The sequence below is a fragment of the Pseudopipra pipra genome, chromosome 5 (genome assembly GCF_036250125.1).
Source record: "Pseudopipra pipra isolate bDixPip1 chromosome 5, bDixPip1.hap1, whole genome shotgun sequence".
NCBI lineage: Eukaryota > Metazoa > Chordata > Aves > Passeriformes > Pipridae > Pseudopipra > Pseudopipra pipra.
The window spans coordinates 15036323-15058384 of NC_087553.1; the positions used below are offsets into that span (position 1 = coordinate 15036323).

Here is a 22062-nt window from a genome sequence, read left to right on the forward strand (position 1 = left end):
AGCTCATCATCTGATGGATGATGTGCTTGGCAAGAAACAAACCTGAAAGCTTTGGATAGAACTTGGGCATTTTTCATCACATGTCATCCCACAGACACCAATGCATCTCAAAATCCTTTATATTCCTTTTTCTGCAGAAAGTTTCCAATGGATTCAACTATCTGAAGCCACAACAGACACTGCAGGATACCACTGTTTCAGGGGCCCTCTGCATTGCTGTTACATTACATACTTATCCAGGAAAAAAGGCCAACAGATTTGTTACCACTGCTTATGACTATCCATATTAATTTGCTCTGAGTAAACATGCTACTGGCACCACTTCACTGCAAAAACTTCAGATTAGAACTGAGATATTTAATTTTTATCTTGGCAAGGTGATGATTGAACTGTGTCCTCACAGACCTCTGCAGAAATTTAAAAAATACCTCAGAGCAACAAGTATTTTGATGGTGAAAATTATGGCAATCCCAAACAGTTGTGTATCCTGGATTTCTCCTTAGTATACAGGATCACTTGTGATCTATGGAGGCAGGGCTATTGTCCTGTGAAAAACTGCAGGAGGAGGAGAGGTAGAGACTAAGTGTTTTATTAGAATCACCATATAAAACATTGCCAAAGGTATTGTAGGTTACATCTTCAAAACTGCTTTCAGTAGCGGGGTGAACCTACAAGATGGAGGATTCCAAAAAGTCTTATAAGAATGCACCTTAACACAATACACAGGATACTTCTGAGACTCTCAGAAGAAAAGCTGTGAAACAGTTAATCTACCATAGATGAAAAACTTCGAAGAAGCTGGGAAGAAAGACCAAGAGTTCTCCTAAGGGTGAAAGAGATGGTTAAAAATGGCCTTTCTCACCGTCAGTCTAAGAAGTGTATTAAATCTAAAGTAGGTCTGTTCCGAATAACTCTCATACAAACCAGAGAGAGTTTTTTTTACCCACACATTGAGGTGATAGTAGTCAAAAAGATAGCAAAATTTAACTTTAGTCCAGTATATCCCCCATTATTTCACCAGTTATTCTCTTATATTTAAGAGAATAATTTTTATTACTCATGCTTTTTATGGGGGTTCTTTTTTTTGTTAGAAGTCTTGTCAAAAGCATGTTTGCTTTTAAGATGCTGAATGGTGTTTTTGAAATGGCTGCTACTAACTTGTCTAAGGCAGAACAGAATATAACTTCGCTCTGTTGGGGTGGTGAGCAGATTTAAGAGGCTCATATTTCTCTTAATGCAGCTGGACGGGCTTTCTTTCAGCAGAAGCAGACTTTGAAAAGTGTTTGTTGCTATATCATCTCATTTTATACTCAGAGATTGCTTTTCAGAATATATAAACCAGTAAACAATCTAGAAGGAAAAGTCTAAAACTCTGAGGTGCAAAAGTATTTAGCACCAATCCTGGATATTTGCATCTGGATATTAGCATCCCCAAAAGCTTCTAGATGGAACAGAATGATGCAGGCTGTGTTCCTGTGAACACTGACTCCTCTGGTCCAAAAGCTGTTTTATCAAGGGAACAGGTATGATACAGATTGCAGAGGTGGAAACATCTAATAAAGGCTATGGTGTCCTTCCAAGCAATGTTGTCAATACATTGCACAGTGAGATCTCAAGATCTGAGGAAAACAGAGAGGGAAAGAGTTCATCAGGTTCTCCCACACCAGCTTGGTTAAAAGTTTTTGTGCCCGAATTTTCCTCTCCAATAGGAAGCACTGGCACTGTTTGTCACTCAGAAGGCTTCATCCCTGTTGTACAGGTCAATAAATGCACCTCACTGCATGTAGAGATGCCACCAGGAAACTTATTTTATTGTGCTAGATCTGTGCACTACATGAGACCAACACGTGGCTTCTGAGAGAGATGTGTTTTCTTTTTCCCCTCCAGCTGAAGGCCAGTCCCCAACAGTAGACCCCAGGGGTTAATAGTGGGACCAATACTTCTTAACATCATAAATGACCCAGACAAGAAGGCAAAGTGCACGCTCAGGTGGTCCAAAATTGAGAGGAGAAACAACCCCATACACCAGTACAGGCTGGAGAAGAGAAGACTCAGTGGGATCTTATCCATATGTATAAGCACCTGGTAGGAAGGAGTAAAGACAGAGCTAGTCACTTATCAGTGATGCCCAATGGAAGGATGAGAAGCAACAGGGACAAACTGAAATACAGGAAATTCCAATGAAATGAAAGAAAAACTTTTTTTTTCCGTGAGAGTGGCCAGATACTGGAATAGGTTGCCCAGAGTTGTGGAGTTTCCATCTATGGAGATATTCAAACCTCACTAGAAACAGCCCTTTACCACCTGCTCGAGGTGACCCTGCTCTGGGCAGGGGTTGGACTGGAGACGTCCAGAGGTGCCTTGACCCCGTGGCCATTCTGCAGTTTTGGAGTGATAATGGTCAGCCTGGCCCCAGGCAGCCAGGTGCACCAGGTCCTCTCTCAGGGCATTTTCTGTCTAAGGCACTCATGGACATCAGCCTTTTTAGAACATTCCTGTGACAGATGGTAGCCCAGGGCTGAAACCAAAGACAGCCCCAGAGTGGCACAGAAACCCCATGTAGGTCTTTGATGCACCTGTTTCAGCTCATTCAATTCTACCTTCGAGATGAGTCGAAGTTGTAAATTTTGCTGAATTCTGGATTAGGGTGTCTCTGAAGAGCAAAAGAAAATTCTGAATGTGTTCTGATCTTATTCTGTCGGCCAGTAGAGGGAGGAAAGAGAGAGAAAATAGAAAGTCATTCTTGATTCTCTGAGACTGAATAGCAATTCTCTATCATATTGGCACCAGGACTTCACAGCCTCAGGGCCAAACTTGCTCTGTCAGAGCTATTGTAATGGATAAAACCACATGAGATTCAGTTATTCTTGTAGGTATTGTAACCACACGGAACAACCTGCTATGTGGCTAATATCAAGGACTGAACCCAGCTGTAATCTGTCCTGGTAGCTGATTTATCACTCTGAACAGGTTTCCCATACACCTAGAGCAGAATTTGATGCATTAAAGTCTGTGTTTCATTTAAACTTTTTTCCTCTAACAAGGCTGTAAATTGATCAAACGACACTGCTCCACTCCAGCCATTCAGAAGGGTGTTCTCTGATACAAAGTGAGGAGAAAGCACTCTCAAGGGATTTACTTCCAGCAACTACCCCTAAACTGCATCCTGGACTGAAAGGGGACAGGGGACAAGATCAGTCCTCCGCCCCAACATTTCATTGCTTTCAACATTTCATTGCAGAGGAAAAGAGTACTGTTCTTTCCCTTTCTGATGCCCTATCACTAAGCAAAGTAATAAATACCTGGTGAGTGGTTTGCTCATGTGCAATACTGAAACAAGTTAGCCTCACAGAAGATAAGGTTGCAGGACCTGCCCCAGCATGCCACCACTTCTAACAGAGTTGCATCTGTATGTTGCTTTCTTATAGCAGCAGATTATAAATGATGCATTTAATGCTGGAAGTTATTGATGGAGAAATACAGGAAAATAAGTTATAGTTCAATATAAAATTACATTATCTTTGTCTGTATTCAATTTCAAATATGGTTATCCACTTGGCTCTGGCCTCAGTAAGTCCGAAGGGGAACAGGATCCAGGTTGTGCTGCTGCTCCAATGCTGTTCTGTCACTGAACTGCATGAGCTGCACCAGACATCTTCATTTCTCCCTCTTCTTCTCCAGAACTCCATGTTGGCAATTTTAATAGAGTTCTGCTCTCAAAATAGTATTTCCAGGACTGCATGAATGGTGTTGAGTCCCAAGTGCAATTTGCAGGGCTGAATGTATGGCACATAAAAGCCAGTCAATCAGCCCTCAATGACACAGATTCTTCTGCATATAATTGCCTCATGAGCAGCCCTTTGGAAAAATTGTGCTCAGGCTTGAGCCTGACTTTTGATTGAGATGCCTGTGAAGCTTCTGTCTGATGTTTGTAACTTGCTATGCACACTCAGTTACTCTGCAGAACCTTTTCTAGAGTGTGAAAAATGTACACCTTCTGGAACTTTTTCAGTAGAAAAATGGGAAAGTAAAACATGATGGAGATTCTCTCTCCTTGCTTTGTTATTTTAATATGTCAGATTCTTCCCAGTTGAATTTCATCGCAAATGAAGAAACATGTTGTGTACAGTTAAAAACTGCAATACAATCAAGGATAGGGGGATATGCTTCTCAAAGATTAATACAAACCTTAATGAACACTGAGACATGTCCACGTGGTGGCAGCAGAGGAGGAAAGTGAGGAAATACCTACGGGAAGCCCGAAGATAAAACATTAGTAACCTGATCTGAAGCATTTCTTAGTTAAGTGCATACTTAAAAGCATGCATGTTCAAAATTAGGGCTGTGATCCAACGTGCTGAGCATCTGTGACTACTCTAATCCAGCCGGAAGACTCAATCACCATCACAATAAACAAACGTGGTCACCTGGCACACACACACTCATCTCCCTCTCAAGAAAACTGATTCAGCTGTCACAAGTCAGGAATAAAGAAAAATGAGCTTAATAAAAAAGAGGTGGACAAGAAAAACCCTCAAGCAACTAAATCATGGTTTTCTACTCTGAGAAATATGCGGTATAATTGAGTCTGTTTTATTTTTTAAACAGTTAACTCTGCTTTGCCTCTTGCAAGCCAGGTGACTGTATTCTTCCTTCTGCATCACCACTCTGAAAGGCTCACGTAGCTGGACAAGGCTCCCAGCACTCTCCAGACTCCTAACTGGTACGGAACCATGTGGATATACACAACCCGGTCACCTCTAGGCAAAACTCCCAGGGAATTACAAGGGAGGACCAGGACACAGCACACACTTTTGCTAAATTTCATACTTTTACTTTGGAGGAAAAAGAATGTACTGAATTCCAGCCGAGCTAGAGAAGGAAGTGATAGAGTAAGATGCTCCTTAGGCTTTTCACAGGAACTGTATTTCCTGAGCAACTTCTGTGAGAGGAGAGGGACAATTACTGAGGAATTCAACTTAAACTGCCCCCACTGAAGTGTTTTAATTTCTTGATCACATAGTGAGAATAGCTCCCTCCCAACTGGTCTCATTACCAGATATCCCAAGCAATGCTGTGCTCACAGCAGAGCAAGGTCCTTTTTCCAACCCACACAGCATCAAAAGTAGCCAGTGCTGCCAGTTCCTCAAGAAATGGTGTCTGTTGGTGGTACCTTCACATACAACAGGGGAACAAAGCAACTAATCCTTATTAGTGTGTGAGTGCAATCATTCTGCATCCAAAGAAAATATACACACGCAGAATGTGTCCCCAGGGCACAGGACAAGACAAATGTAGTTTGTTGTTAAGGATGGGGGTTGAGCACCAACATTAGTGTTTAGGGTAGCTCTATATCATGAAAATTCAAACCCCAGTTTGAACACTGCCTGCAGTTTCCATTAACTAGGATTCTTCTCCATGGTCAGGGGAAAGAAAGGGAGCAAATAGCAGTGGTTAGGGACCCTGGGAAATCTGTCATGGACTGTCTTCACTGGTGACCAACCGCAAGTCTTCAGGACCTAGTTTTACTCTCCAACTTCCTGCTAGGACTGAAGAGCCCTCACTCCCGAATAAAACATCTGTGCTCTCTCCTTCTGGAACCTGCTGTCTTTCTTGCAAGTCTAAACATGGAGTCTGTCATGATTTTAGAGCATGGTGTGCTCCTGCTGTCATGTCTTTACATAGGAGTCCCCATCCTCTGCCTATGGTGCACATTCCTTACACTTCTTCTATTCACTGTATCTTGTAGTGTTCCAGGTCTCCTGTCCCCTTCTAAGTACTAAATCTCACATGCAAAGGCAAGTTAAATACAGTTTAGGATTCATGCTGGAAACTTTTGTCTGAAAACAGTGGAAAGCAGCACATCACTTGATAGGAGCCTGCCATTACAATTCACTGTAGTGAGCAGACATCTACCCATAACACACTGATTTTCACACACACGAATTCAAAGTGCTTGAATCTGGCACAACTCCACCTTGCTGGTCAGAGGCAGCAGCAGTGACCCATCTAAACTGCCTCGGACCAGACCTCCCTTGTACATCAGTGGGGGTGATATAGGGTGATAGCATTTCTGTAAAATGCCTTAGACAGGGGAGAGAAAGGACCTGGAGCTTCAGACTGTACTTTGGAACCACATGGGAGAAACACAAGGCTGGCCATACCTTAGTACAGGGCAAGTAAATTAGCAACCATATCACTAAATGCTGTGAATTTTAAAAGGCATTTTGAATGGAAGCCAGTTCCTCCAAGCTCTGCTGAAGCCCCAGCTGACTTCTACCTTATATAACCACCTTTTTCAATAGACTGGGTAGAAGTTAGTATTTACTGAGCCAGAGACCACTTTTCTCTCCAAAATCGCACACTGAAACTATTTACACTACCCTTGATATGCATGAATTTCAGGACCTGCTAGTCAGCAATAGATTTTTGCTGGGGTTTTTTTGCAGAAATATGGCATTTAATAGGTCCATTCAGGACTACCAGCCAAGCAACTGTGAGTTCCTCTTGAGCAGGCAGGCCCAGCTAATTTCAAAATGAATTGCTCTATGAAGGAAGCATAGCACTTCCCAGATCACAGAAATGGTTTACTGGCCCAAGTCTCATATAAAATAGTCTCTTGGTGAGAAGCTGCACAGTTTTTAAAAGTGTCAGAGAAACCATTAGGTGATAAAAATTCACAGAGCAATTTTGCCAAAGAAAAAGTATAAATAAAAAGTGCATCATTTCTCTCCCAGACTTTCTCGCAAGTCAGCTGCATTCAAAGAGCTGTGCTGCAGCTACAGGCAAGCTAAAGGCAATTAAAAAGCTTTGGCTGCCTTGTGTCAAACCTTCAGCTTGTACTCATGCACTTTAATCAGAAAAGCAGCAATTACATAAACAGTGCCACTAAATTAGGGGAGAGCAGAGAGTACAGCAAGCATAGATCAAATCCTGTATGTGTCTTGAGAAGAAAATAGCAACTGATCCTTATTAGTATGTGAGTGCATTCATTCTGCATGCAAAGAAAATATACATATGAAGAACTGGCTCTTCAAGAACTGCAATGAAATGTAGATGCTAAAACAACAGCTTCCAGCCAGTTCAGGCTGTTTTGCTTCAAGGATATACAGATCTGCTTTTGAGTTTGTAAGGGTTTAGTTACGTCAAAAGTTAGAGATTCTTCTTGGAGGCCTCTCAGTCCATGTAAAAATGTGACAGGTTACTTAGAGCATGAAAAGGAGGGTATCTGAGCCCCAACATTAAGCACAAGCTTTTCTGGGAGAAAAAAGTAATCAAAATTTCATGCCACTCATCTTAATCCAGCACTTGCTAAAATTTTTAAAATCTCTGCTTATAAAACCAGCAGCTTGTAGTTTCTTGTTAAGCTACTTTTAAGGAAAGACAAAAAAATCCACAAAGTGAGAGCAATGAATCAGGAGAACATCTTCATTGCAATTACATAGAACATCCCTCTTTGATAGGACAATCAACTTTGTGCAGCAACAAAGAGAAGGACATTTATAGCAGCATCAGGATGTGCTGCATTCCCAGCTACTTGAGAAATTGTAATGAGAAATCTGTTTGGGATTTCGTAGTCCCATTCCTTGTGCCATAAAAAGCTCTCACACACCATTCAAGCACATCCAGCTAATGCCAGGCAGAAGCCCTCCTTCTCTCCCCAGACTTTAATATACAACCCCCAGAGCCCAAGGAACCAAAAAGCCAGGTTAGTTTGAACTGCAGCTTGGGTTGGTGGAGGAGTTGGTGGTCAGGAGAACCTTCTCCTGATTTTAAATTCCTGTGTTGATATTGTAGCCAAATGGCATAGAAGAGTTAAAGCTGGTGCAGCAAATACTTACTGTGCCCTCTTTAAGCATAAAAGCATCAGTGCTGTGGGATTTGTGCATGGATATTTCTGAAAGGATGAATCAGGAATAGCATTTGGAGTGTGGTAAAACTGCTGTCCTGCAGTGAAGAGCTGTTCTGCAAAAAAGAAAAAAAAAAGCAACAAAAGTCACACCTCAATGCTGTATAGATTAATTTATGATCTACCCTTGCTTCAAACAAGTCTAGAACCAGAGAAAAGAGCTCATTAGAGTCCACACTTATGGGAATTACTTGTCACGCTTTAATTATGCAACCCTTCCCCAACATCTATGCCTCCTTCTTCAATATTGCAGTGCCTCTTCCTTCAAAAGATGCAAATAATTCTTGGATCTGCTGGTCCCTTTCCCTCAGAGGTAAATCTATAATATAAGATCCAGACTTGCTTGTAGAAAGCTGGAAAGGGAAAGCTCCTCTGTACAAAGTGCTGCACCTCAACCTGGATTGTGTCTCTTCTCTTACCAAATGCCTCTGCATCAAATAGGTGGTCCAAAAGGAGACCAGGCAGCAGATCTTGAGGGATAACATAAAGAGCAGATATCCTACATATTCATTTCAATTTTAGCTCTGCACTGGAAGTCCAAATTGTTTTACATGGTGACACTTTCCTTAGCAGATTAGCAGTTACACCCCTCAGCACCTGGCTGCCCCTTTCTATGTCATAAAAAAAAAATGTTCAGAGGAGTATTAATTTCTCTCCTTCAGGTTTGCCAGAAGCTTTCCTAACACTCTTCTCCCACTGAAATTTAAGGTATAAAGTCCTGTGTGGCAGGTCAGAGGGTTCTGCTGCCACCACAAGCACGTCCCAGAGCCTGGTTTCACCCTGCAGCTCTGTCAATCTCCCAGGGCATAGACAGGACTATTCCTAGGACAAGGCTGTCACTTCACTGGGAAGCACATCCTCTTTCCAGATATAAGAAGTGGTGACTGGCACATCAGGAACCCTGGGGACAGGTTTCCTGTTTCCTTCTGCCTACCTCCCTGCCACCAGGAGCAGGCATGGTGACCCATCCTGCCTCCACATCTTGGGGGAATAACATACTGACTGAAACCTTCAAAGGCCACACTTATTTTCACGATAGGAAGCCTCTCTGGTCTGTGATACAGCACTAAATTACAAACCCTAAGCTGCTCTATTTGCACAGCTGAAGACACATTGTGGAAATCACATCTTTAAGCCAAAACCACAACATATTTGCTGTCATGATGGCAGAGCAGTTTTTTAAAGTTAGTTATAACACAACAAGTCAGTCATCAGCAACAGCAGCCTGACAAAATACTGCAATTTACAGCTCTGCTAGTTCAGGGGAACTATTATTTTTGTACAGATTGACTGATGTTTTCTGAATTGTGCTAGAATATGAGGTTTGCTTTCCAAAAGCAGCATGGGATGTGGATAAGAGAAAGAAGGGCTTCATTTAAGCAACAGAGACACTGGTATTTGGTACGTCTACTAAATCAAAAGTTACACACGTGTTTTTTAAGTATTGTATGTATGTATGTATGTATTAACTATTAGCTATGTACCTGAATGACCTGGTGTAAGGGCAGGCTGCAGTTCTTCAGCCATTTAGCAGCAGATGGTTGCTAAGTTCACTTGTTTACATGACATCATGTTGCTTCATCACATAAACTCCTCTGTTTATATTTCCGTATTTAAGTGGATTACAATATACAGCACAGAGATGGAAAAGAGCTTCCTATCTTCTGTTTAAAGAATGGATGTGTATGTAGTGCACAGTAGTGCTGAAACCAGAGGAGATGAATGCAGGCAGAGGTTTCCTGGCTTGTGATTTATTCATACATGTGATAGGGCTGAGCATTAAAATCCTTCTTCACAAGCACATTTCACTTCCAAGTCTAATTTTGAGCTACCAGCTCACAGGAAAATTTAGGTAAGTCAGACACTACCTTTTCGCCCCCAAGAAGGTATATTTAAAAGAAAAAACAACCTTCTAGCAAATGGAATCATGTCAGTATGGTCTTCCTAATAGGAGAGACAAGACTAAAAGCTTGGCATAGATAAATCTCTCTGAAACCTGAAGGCATATTTACAATGGATGAGCTATCACACCAAGTTTCAGATCACTTCCTTTCCAGCAAAGCAACACTGCAGCCAAAGCAGTCCATCTTCTCTACCCATGCTGCTGCAGCAGCTACTTCCCTCTGGTAAATCAGATTATCCAAGAGGAACAGGGATACCAATTCTGACAGATGAATACCAGCTGTGTAAAGGACTTGACACTGGCCATGCACCCAGACGCTGAAGGATAATATTTCCTAGGCACCTTTCAGGAACTGAATTGATATCAGTGCCACAGCACCACAAGGTTTACTGCAGTAGAAAAGAGGATTTCTGAAACAGAGTACTCAAGTCTGAACTTCCAAAGAGGAAGGGTTTGGAGGGACGTGATCCCAGTTACAAACCCGGTATACGTGACAACCTCTTTACTGAGCAAAAATGCACAAAAGCCTGAAAAGCTTCTGTTCTAGTTAATCAAATATTTTGTTCTGTGACTGGTGAAATCCAGTGTCTGAAGGCAGAAACCCTGGTGCAGACTGTTAGGGACCCCTGGATGACACTTGTCACTGCCTCAGATTGCAGTACTGACCAGCTTGTTGTGTCTGTCAAACAAACAGATCTGTGGCCACCCACAATCTCCCTGAAAGAAGGAAAAGGGGAAGAAGAGAGAAGCAGAAAGCAAGGGGTTATCACCTGTCAGCAGTGTCAAAAGCATCCACATCCAGGAAGCCAGGGAGGGACATGGCTTTGTGTCGTGGTTGTCTGCAGCGCATTCCACACTCTCAGCTACACACTGTGCTAAAAGTTGCCCCTGTAGCTCTCTCACAGATGGTAGTCTCTTCAATATTTTGTCCCCAGGAGTCTCCCATAGCACAGGCCTCATGGGAAAGGAGAGAGATCTCCACTTGTTAGAGCCTGGCAACCAGTTCTTTCCCTGGAAAACCCAACATCATCAGGGAGTTTACAGGGGTAGGAGTCACAGCCCTTTAACTGCTCCTGGGAGGCAATCAACACACTGTTGGGGACAGATCCCAGCTTGGGGTCTACATCCCTTTGCATGTGTGTTATTCATGTATTTCATGTATTTCATGTATTTCATGTGCTTAAGGAGAAGGAGTCACTCTCCAGACAGTTGTATGGAGCCACCTTGGCTTTTGCTGTTGTGTTGCTTGGATCAAGGGGAGCCAAGCCCATCAGCCAGGAGCAGTAATAGGGTGTCAGTCAACAGTGGAAAGTGTGCATGATATGTTAAGGCCTGTAGTCCCCATAACTCATCCTTACCTCTTGCATGGGTCACCAAAAGACCAGAAGTGTTGGGCCAAGCCCCTAAGAGAGAGCAAAGATAGCACGCCACCAGGGATGGATGCCTCTTTGCAGGGTGCAGATGAGCACGCACAAACCTTCTGACAGCATCCTCAGGTCTGTCATGAACTCACCAGCTGTTCCAGGTTACCTCCAGCCAGGTAAGTGGAGTGATTCCTTGCCACTATCTGTACTAGACTTTGGCACAGGGGCCAGTCAGACAGGACACAGACTAGCTCTGTGCCAGCTGCACCCAGGCACGTGTATCCCACATCTCCTGGAAGAGGGTCAGTGGCTGTTTGGAATGAGGGGGTGGTACAGCTGTCTTCAGTTTGCAAATGGGGGAGCAGTTTCTCCTCCCCAGACACTGAGATGTCCCAAGGAGACATGAGGTATATGACCACACTGCCAAGCAGCAGTGGTGACATGGGCCAGAGACCCTGGACACTCACTGTGAGTGTGATTTCATCTCCCTTGAGTTCATTCCCCTTTGCTCAGCTTCCATCTTGGCTTTGCCTTTCCCAAAGCTTCCTGGCTTTCCAACAGAAGAGACAGCCTGGCTCCTAGGTGGAAAATGTTTCATACACTGCAGGCAACACTTAGGGAGGAAGGGAAATCTCTCTTGGCACTGCTCTCAGTCTGAGCTGGCACTGCCCTCGATTGGTCATGATGCCCTTTCATGTCAGAGTAACCTGTACTCACTGTCAGCTCCTGTCTCTCCCCATCCTGTTGTTAAAATCTTGCAGCAATGTTTGTTCCTCTCCACAGTGTGCCAGCAGCTGATTGTTCCTGTTGAACTGTCTGTGTTGGAAAGCAGATTCTCATCAACACCAGGTACATCTTTCCTGCTCTTACTTCTGTCAGCCCTCTGCTTTTCTTGCTTTTTAACTCGTTGCTTCATCTCCCCCCTCCTCCCAAATATCCCACAACAAGACTGCAGAACAGATGAGACAGAGCTTTAATAATGTATATGTTCCCTTGCTGTACTCGCTGGATGCCCAAGAGCACTGTTTTAATGAGTCAGATCAGGCTTTCTCCTGATACCACTATTTGAGGCCACAGCACAGTCAAACTGAACATATTTTGAAGGCTGTTTCTAAGAAGATGAGAGAGGAGGCCCTCCAAAGTGACATGGATCCAGGGCCTTGAAGGAAGACACTTTCCTCAAGTCAGTTTGACCCAGGACTTCACTCCTTCAGTGCAGAAGCCTCCTATCATCAGTGCACATAGTTAGACAGTTCTTTGAAGAACTGTGGTATTTTCTTTGTGGATACTATTAAGAGGACATGGCAAGATCCATGTGCTATAAAGCCTCCTTATTCACATGCTCTGTGCTTGTGCACTGGCTCTATTTACATTACATTTCCCTAACGCTTAACATTTGTCTTCCGTTTTTATCCTTTCCTTCCCCCAGGTCCTGCCCCAAGCTGAACACAGCAAACTGGAAGGAGTAACTTCTCTCAGCTCTGTCCAAGCTTGGCACTTTTTTTATAAAAATCTAAATTATATACTGCAGCAAGATATTCCTCTAACAAGAATATTCTGGGGTTTAGACAAAGTGTATAGTCAACTTAACACCTTTCTTTTAAATTTCAGTTCCTGCTATCTCAAACACTACTTTGCTACCAGCACAGAGGTGCATATTATGTTAGTCCTGTACATACCAGTCTTTATGAAGAAAAAAAAATAAGAACAGCTCCCTTGGGACATGCCTGTTTATTTTTGGCTCATTAACTTTAATGATGTCATAGTACAGCGGTAACAGGTTGGGATGACAGGTAGAATAGGTGATCTTTTCTATTCTCTAGGTCATGTCTAGCCTGTACTTTTACCTTAAAGTCACATTCCTAACCCTCATTCTGTATTTTAGCCAGATAAGAGGAATCAATCCTGCCTGAAGGCTTGCTGTTCATTTCACCCTTACCATCCTTCACTGTGCAAGACACACAGATGTCTTCCCAACCCCCTTCCCACACACATACTAAACACTGTGCCCCATGTCTGAAACCTATTATAATCATTAACCCTGGCACAGCTGAATGTGGTGGGACTACAAATGGTACCTGGATCGATGTGTTTCTGCAGCTCCAGGAGTGCCAGGTCACTTCTGAGAGGAAACCCACCAAGACCACAGCCACACGTGGCTTTTGCAAGCAGAGGACTGACATCATTCACATCTGGCAACAAGTATTTGCTTCCCCACAACTGTTCTGTCTGAGCACTGGGCAAGGAAAAAGGAAAGCAAATACATTATTTCAGTCTAAAAAACCCTACAGTTCAAGCAACAGGAAGGGTTCACAGTTCACTTGCAGCATCTACTGCCAAACAACACTCACACTTCGAAACTTATAACCTTACCTCACAGAGACACCTTTGGGAATCCAAGTGGAGGTCTCAGTGCTTTGGGTGCTGTGCTGCCAGAGAACCTTGACTTGTACCTCTAAAGTTTTGCTGCTGTTACAATTAACACCGGGAGTCCAGAGGTGTGTGAGTCACTCACCTTCTCAGGCACCAGACCCCAGTGCAGATGGAGCTTACGTTGAAGCTACGGATCTTGATGAAACATCTGAGACCTATGCCACCATCACAGGAATCCACATAAAACAGAGATGAAGGTTCGACAGAAGGATGTGGTACCTCTGCCTAACTGAGGCCAGGAAGTACCTAATACAGCCATCAGCATGTTTGGGGGGGGCAGAGGACAAGCTCTCCCAGGACTGCATGCATACATTAATTACCAGGTACACATCAAAGTCCATACTCCATCTCCACTGCCACCATTGCAAGCAGCACGGGATACTACACAGGAAGGTTTAAGCTGCTGGAGGGAGCTCTGCATGTACATCGACACGTGGGAGACAGCAAGCCCATCTCTCTTTTCCAGGATTGACAAGATGGCAATAGTAATGGCCCTGCCTGGAGGCTAGCAAGATATGTACAGGCTGGCAACCTGTCCTAGGTGGGCAGCTCTCCACACATTTTTCAGGAAAACATATTCCCCACATGAGAATAATTTCCTGACCTTTTTAGCTGAAACAGTATTTATGAAGTGTTTCCACTACAGTAAGTCTTCATTTTCCAAAATCAGCTTGCTACAGTGTTCCCAACCATCTCCAGTAACAGCAAATTAAAGACCACATAAACAACCTGTATCCCACAACTACCAGCTTCCACTGATCACAAGAGATGTCAGCACAAGAAAGGAAAGGAATGAAACTGGAAGGGAAGAGTATTTACTTTCCTCAGAAACTAGTAAAATAGAAGATGAATCTAGGGGGGAAAAAAGGTTTAACAGAAAATAAATCCATTAAAATCTTGTCAGTGGTAGAACTGGTACAGAGAAACCTACTGAGAATTTTGAGGGCTGAGATACAACACATCCCCCTATTTCCCCTCTTTTGGTGGATTACACTATGGGAACTAACCTTTTTTTAATGGACTCCCCCTCTCCCTTCTGTGTGCCACAGGAAAAGGCACAACCCTCTAATAAGAGCAGCCAAGCTCTCAAGCAAAAGTTAGCACAGATGGCTTAAACTGTTTGTTTTCTGCTTCCCGTTTGCAGTGTCGGGTTCCAGACAGTGGTTATTAATTAATCTGAGGTCAGTTACACGCTGAGACCAATCGTTCCTCCCAATAAGCATCTGCTTTAAACAAAAGCAAGCCAATCCAAAAACTAGTTTAAATAATCGCTCATTCCTCAGGGGTGTTTCTGTACTTGCTTCAGTGGCAGTGTGAACTGCAGAGATACAGGGACTACCACCCAGTGTCGGGTGCCTGGGGTGAGCACTGAATTAACTCGCTGCAGTTTTGAATTCATCAGAGCATGGAAGAGTATCGTGAAATGATCTCAGACAGCAGCTTAAGGGAAAGCACATTCAGCAAATAAACAGTGTGATAACAGCAGCACTGCTTTGTGTCTGTCACAGTTTAACCCCAGCTGGCAACTAAACCCCATACAGCCACTCACTCACTTCCCCACCAGCAGGATCAGGGAGAGAACTGGAAGAGTAAAAGTGAGAAAACTTGTGGGTTGAGATAATGACAGTTTAATAGGTGAAGCAAAGGCCATGCATACAAGCAAAGCAAAACAAGGAATTCATTCACCACTTCCCGCTGGCAGGCAGGTGTTCTGCCATCCCCAGGAAAGCAGGGCTTCATCACGGGTAACAGTTACTTGGGAAGACAAACACCACCACTCCAAATGTTCCCTCCCACTTCCTCCTTCTTCCACCAGCTTTATATGCTGAGCATGATGCCACATGGTATGGGATATTCCTTTGGTCAGCTGTCCTGCCTGTCTCCCCTCATAACTCCTTGTGCACCCCCAGCTTCCTCGCTGGCAGGGCAATATGAGAAGCAGAAAATGCCTTGACTCTGTGTAAGCACTGCTTAGCAGTAATAAAAAACACCTCTATTACCCAACACCCTTTTCAGCACAAATCCAGAACACAGCCCCACACCAGCTACTTTCAAGAAAATTAACTCTGCCCCAGCCCAAACCAGCACAGTGACATATGCAGGGAAAGACCCAGAGTCTCACTTAACACTGGCTGCTGCCTTCCAGTTCACTTTGTGTTGGCTGCTCATACAACTCTACAAGAAGGATTTTGAGGCCCCTGTATCCTACAGTTTCATCAGTTTTGAAGTGCAGGGTCAGGAAGCTGCTTTAACACAGAGAACATGTTGAAAGATTTTTCTGACAAAATAAATTGGCTGTGTTCAAGGCCAGGTTGGACAGGGTTTTGAGCAACTTGGTCTAGGGGAAGGTGTTCCTGCCCATGGCAGGGTGTTTGGAACTGTATCATCTTTAAGGTCCTTCCAACCCAAACTGTTCTATGATTCTATGATGCTTTTGCCTCTCATTTATAGTTGCCACAAAGCTGATTAAAATGCAGAATGCAATGTTCTAGAGATGTGAACATTTTATTGCATGGTTTGGTGGAATGGTCTACATTGTTTTCAGGAATTCAAAAAAAAATTAAATTGACTACCATCACATCCTGGTTTACTGGGGTGAAAGGAGAGTGGGTCTGACAGCATACTTTTTGGGGTGATGAGGGAAAGGAAACTGAGCTTGCTGGAAACATGAAAGTTGTAGAAGCTTGATGAGGATTTTAAACTTTCACCTTGAGGATCCCTCTGGCTGACAGCTGGGAACATGCTTCAGGCAGACTGGTCAACCTGGCTAAAGTTCAAGCCTTCATACAAAGTGCAGAGTTCTTAGATTCAACATATTTAAGATTTTTTGATTTAGCTAGGGTATGGGACTTTTCTGGTGAGGTTTTGTTTTGTTGTTTGGGTTTTTTTTTTCTTTCAAGTATCCATGCATTTTTCCAAACATATATAGCAGCCTTGGTAGCAAGAATTGAAAGTGAATACAGTAAAATAGGAATGTGAAGAATTAAGAAAGTACATTTAGTACTGACATGGCTAATGTTGTTGGTGACCATTTCATACCCAAATGTTGACACTTACCCATGACAGAGATTAACTCCCAAGCCATAAACATAAAATGTGCATAAAAAGAAGAGAAGGATTTTTTTTTTAATAGGCTTTCTACTACTTCCCTCTCATCAGGTTTATGGAAAGTTAAAACCAGTTTTACCTTTGTCAGCAACCTCCATGTTTCCAGAGTCCTGACCTGAAAGGAGAGTGCTATCTTACCTGAGGTAGACAAATACAGAGAGATTACAGACTATTCTGGGGAGGGGAATCTGAGCCAAGAGGAGTTTTTAGCCAGGCTGCAGGCAAATGGAAAAGGCATCTCCTCATTTTCAGAGCTAGGGTTTGAAGTTCATCTTGGAAAAGTGCATGTTTGCACGAAAGAGCAAACAGATCTCTGGTGACGCTGCTGTAAGACTGGTGCATTTTAATAAGAGAAATTTAATTGCTGTGATTTACTTCTGAAGCCCAACACACTTGCCCAAGCAGATGTGCTCATTCACACAGCAGTGAGGAGCACAGGTAGGACAGAAGAAAGGGGTATGGGAGAGGATTAGATGTGGCTCAAGTTGCTAGAAAGGCAAAATAGTTTGCTTCCGCAAACAGAAGAGTCAGATTGGACACATCTTTCCAGCTCCAAGTTTCTCTGATCTGAGGGATCAAAGTACTGATTTGCTTAATGGTGCCAGGGCAGTGCTGTTCACAGAGAAAACTGTCCACCCATGTCACCAGCTCTGTCCCTGCCTGGGAAATAAGAATGTGAGGGAGGTTTCCTTTGCTCTTTAAGCTTAGAGCCCAATTAACTGTGTAGCTCCCTGGGTGTGGGGCAGAGGTGAAGTCTGAGGAGGTAAGCAGTGGTAACAGCAGCACCTGGCAGCATTATTTCCTGCTAGGTGGAGAAGCAGAAGAGAGATTGTAGAAGGAATAACAGACAGACTACAGGGAGAGGGGATTCTGGTTTTGTAGAGCAGAATGGAAAGAGGCAGATAGAGAGCAACAGATAAGACAGGAACTCTTTTTTACAGGTTTATAGCAGGAAATGAGCACAGTAATTAGATCACTACTTGTGCATTCAATCAACACTCAAGGTCTCTAATAGATCTCTTATTAATAACCACCATTTCTCTTCAGAACAGATTTTTTTATATATATAACAGCCATACTTTAGGCTTTACTTCTCCACCCTCCCTACAAAATTGGACTTATCCGATGATGTTTCCTGAGTAGAGGAAGTTGAGAGAAAGCCTTTCATGGCTGCTGAAGTCCTGGAAGGGAAAGTCGCTGTCACTACTGAACCTCAAGATTTTATGGGATAGATAGAAGTGTCACCACTGAAGTTGCCTGCAAAATAGACCAGAATGGGTTGTGAGCCTTTTTCTCCTGAGAGCTGCAAGTCATAGTCTTTCAAAATGCAGTGTCAGAAAAGATTTCACTTTCTAAAAGCTTATTAACGCAAAATCCTGATGTCATTCAGCTTCGAGCTCATGCATTAGTCTACAAACATGGCCAGAAGAAAACTTGCTATACTTGTAACCAGAATGGTGACTTCCTTCAAACAGACAAATAGTTAGAGACACTCACTGTAACCACTACAAATCACTAGTGGCAAATGCCCACTGCCTGGACTACTCTTGTCAGAAGAAATCCCTGCCCTGACAGGCAACACCTCCCTCATGCTCTTTTGTGCAAGACACTGTGCATTGCTCACAAGGCTGCAGGACATCCATATCCTCTGGGGAATAAGCCACTTGGAGCGTCTCACATAACTAAAATCTGGCACTGAAGAACCTTGTATCAATAACTGCTCTTAACTGTTCAAATTTTCAGTCTGTTTTTTTTCTTCCATGTACAGAAGATAACTTACACAGCTTCGCTTCCCTGAAAATGTCCTACATAAGCCAATAGCTCCTTAGTGAGGTAGGCACCTTCCCTCACTTAGCAGGGCTGTAGGAAAAGCTTCCCTCCCTTTGGCCCCATCACGTTGACCTGCTGCCTTGTCTTTGGCACACAGCTTCAGACACACACAGCAACTTTCATGCTTCCAGTTAAAGTCTGGGAAAGAGCATCCTACACAGACTCACGTAGTTCCAAGGCACAGCTATGCCATTATAAGGACCTTATATCCAACAAGTTTGATTGCAAAAATACTTATAGGATGGGAAAGATACTAGGCTAGCTGAATTAACTCCAAGTATCAGAATCCTTCCTGGAGCATGGAAGTGTGCCATGTAAAAATCCCTTGTCTGTCAGCAAAAGAAACTTGGTTAAGCTCCTCCATTTCTATCACCCCAGAATTAAGATGAGCTCTCTTTTACTGAGTAACTCTTTCGTTAGTCCAAATCCTTCACACACCACCAGTTGGCCGTGACAATTAGAGAGATTTCTTTCAGTCCAGAAAGTCCAGGACTTCAAGGCAAATAATGGATTTTAATGGGGCTACAATTCTCCTGTGGCAGCTGCAGCACAAAGCAAAGAACAAAGTCACAATGCTGGCATATTTAACAATTGGCTCTGATCTCCTAGGGATAGCGATCAAAATGTGAGCAAAGGCAAAAGGGATTGTAATGCCCATTAAAAAAAGAAAAGAAATAAAAAAATCAAAGGCGGGATATTGGTCCAAATCTATTTCGGTCATATGATTTATTACTTCTGAAGTTAACCTTCCAAATGCTTTAGAAGTCTGTGGTATTGCCACCTGAATGGAAAGTTATCTCTTACCTTAACTAAGTGCGATAAGGGAGGAAGAAAAGGAAATGGATGAAAGTGCCAAAAGATTTTTAGTGAAATAGTTTATTGTCCCCTTTTTTAGCCCTTCAGTTATGCCACATTCAGGCCTCTGACATGGTCAGAACTTTTCCCAGAGGTGTCAGGTTTGTCTGCTCTTTGCTGCAAACAAAATACTGGCCCCGACCAGCTTTCCCAGCTCTCTTTGAGAAACTTGCCCAGTTTTCTAACATGAACTGAAGCACCCCTGGATTCATTAAAAAACACATCACAGATGTTTGCAGATTTCATGGGAGTTACAAAAGCCAGAAGAACTTGGGTGCTCACCTGGTGGCATTTGTGTATCTCACATGGTATCCCAATGGCTGAATCATTCCTTCCCAATCTGTAAGAGTGACATCTATTCCTTGTGACAACTCCGAGCTCATCTGCTTGGGCATTTTTGGAGCATTGACAGTTTTTTGGCCTCGAAAGAATAAGAATGTAGAGCATTAAATTCAGCTTTAACATTAAGTTTTAGAAGGACTTGCACCAGTAACTAGAAGAATTCCTATGTGACCCTCATGGAAAAGCATAGATTATGGTTGAGATACAATCTGAAGAGCAAAACCTTGAAATACTCCTTTTGAAAGTTCATCTGGAAAAAGGGGTGTGTTCAATTAGAGGTCAAACCAATCACAAAAACTTCTACATTCCCATTCTGCCAGGCCAGATATTGTTCATTATAGTCCTACAAAAGTGGTTTCAAAATTCAGCATTGTGCATATCAGACAGTTTTATACAGGCTAGAGTTTCAGAGAGCTCTGTTTTTTCATGTTTGGAGAACATCTGTCTGTGAAGTCTCTGGAAAGCCCATAAATGCATCTTGAGAACAAGTGTTCCCGAAGCTTCAATCAAACATGTCAGTTAATCTTTAGAGAGAAGTGTTTGTACAGCTTGACTGTACCTTGGATCCTGAAGCAGAGCACCATCTTCACCCCAGGTCTGGGATTTGGGAGAACCACAGGAGACTGCACAGTACTGCACAGAACAGATAGAAGCAAATCCAAGCACAGCATCCCTGTAAAAACACCGTTTGAGAAATGTAGGCCACAGTCATGCAAGTTACTCTGTGGAAAGGTGAAAAAGCAAGGAACTATTCACATTTAAAAGATGTTCAGCTCCAGTAACATGGCAGTCCCCTCTTGATGAGGAGGCACCTCCGGTCCCTGTCCTGCACTAGGTGACTTACTGCTGGCCAGCAAGGGTTTGCTCAGTTTACTGCACAGTATCAGCTGCCTCAAGCCTACCTACAAGTCTAGGCATTTTATTTTCTTTATCTGTCCTGAAAAATTGCTCGACTACACATGGGTTTGTTCTTGGGCTTAAATTGAAAATTGGATGAGACAGGGAATTTCTGCCATTACTCCATCTCCACTGATAGGTACTTTCCGTTGTTAAGCACACTAAATTATTTTCTGGTTACTTACTGGCTCTCTGAATTTTCCAGCCTCTTTCTCCCCTATCACATCATCCTAGAGTTCCAGCTCATACTGACATTAAAGCCTCATTCTGTGTTTTAGTTCCTTGGTTAAAAATAATTTGGTTTAGAGACAGGCACCCACAAACTTCTGTTATTCACCAACTCCAGAGAAGGGGGGGTGGGGAGGGAAAAAAACCAGGCTGTTTCAATATGTTGGCATATAAATAGTCATAGGAATCTAGTTTAATATACCCAGTCTTGAAAAACTGCCAGCCATAACAAATGCTATTACATAGCAGTGAGCCTGTGTGCTGGAGGACGCTCCAGGGAGCTATCTGTGAGACTCCTATTCAGGGAGAAGTTTGACTGATGGCCCCATTTCTGATAGTATTTTCCTCTGTCCTCCACGTAAATCGTTATGATAGTTAAACTGCTAATCTCAGCTGTAATAGACACAGGTTTAGATTTTTTTAATTGCCTTCTATAAATTAGTTCTTGGAAGAAAATATCTGTGGAGTGCTCCAAGAGCTCCTTAGCATATCCTCTATCTTTCTCCTCTTCTGTGCTTTCACTCCCAACTCAGAGTTAACTGACATGCTAAACTGTAGATTTGTTGGGTTTTGGTTTTGTTCCTTAATGACAAAAACATTCCTAGCATGTTCCATTGCTCTAACAGTCTTCACTTGGAAGCATTACTACTGTATTTGGTAACAAAAGAGTGTTCTTGTTCAAGTGTCATGGAAGAACAGCTTATTTTCCCTTTAGCCCTCATCTACACCAAGACAGAAGTCAAATAGAGCCTCTTCTCTTGAGCATTAGCCATCACCACTAGTGTGATGTTAAGAGGATGAAGGTCTACACACAATAGCTATTATCTAAAAACTTTCTCCAAAGGCATCACTTAATTTTGGAAATATTTGGGGAACATGTACACTAAAACTTATCCACAGGACTTCCAAAAGCTCACAGTGTATTTCTCCACCACACTGTCTACCAGTAAATAAGTGTGAGTATCTACCAAGAAGTTCTTCTGTATAACATCTGCAACCACAATAAATTAAACCTATACAGGGGCAGCATAAAGGAGGAGAAGGAAAAAACCCACAATGAAAGGTTGGGAGGAGATGCTGGGGGAAGGAATAGAGATCCTTCAGCACACTCAATAAAACCTTTGCAAGATCTAGTTTCTTGAGTTTTCCCCCACTCATTTCCTACTACTTCCCCCTCCCCATTTACATTTTGT

General features: G+C 42.9%; 1 long non-coding RNA gene across 1 annotated transcript; it reads right to left on the bottom strand.

The window, feature by feature from the left end:
• Positions 1-14372: 14372 nt before the first annotated feature.
• On the bottom strand, positions 14373-20264 carry LOC135414177 (uncharacterized). The gene is made up of 3 exons (XR_010430612.1): positions 19685-20264; positions 18949-19089; positions 14373-17974 (listed from the first exon to the last, which is right to left on the bottom strand). It is a non-coding gene; the product is annotated as an uncharacterized LOC135414177 (long non-coding RNA).
• Positions 20265-22062: the final 1798 nt, after the last annotated feature.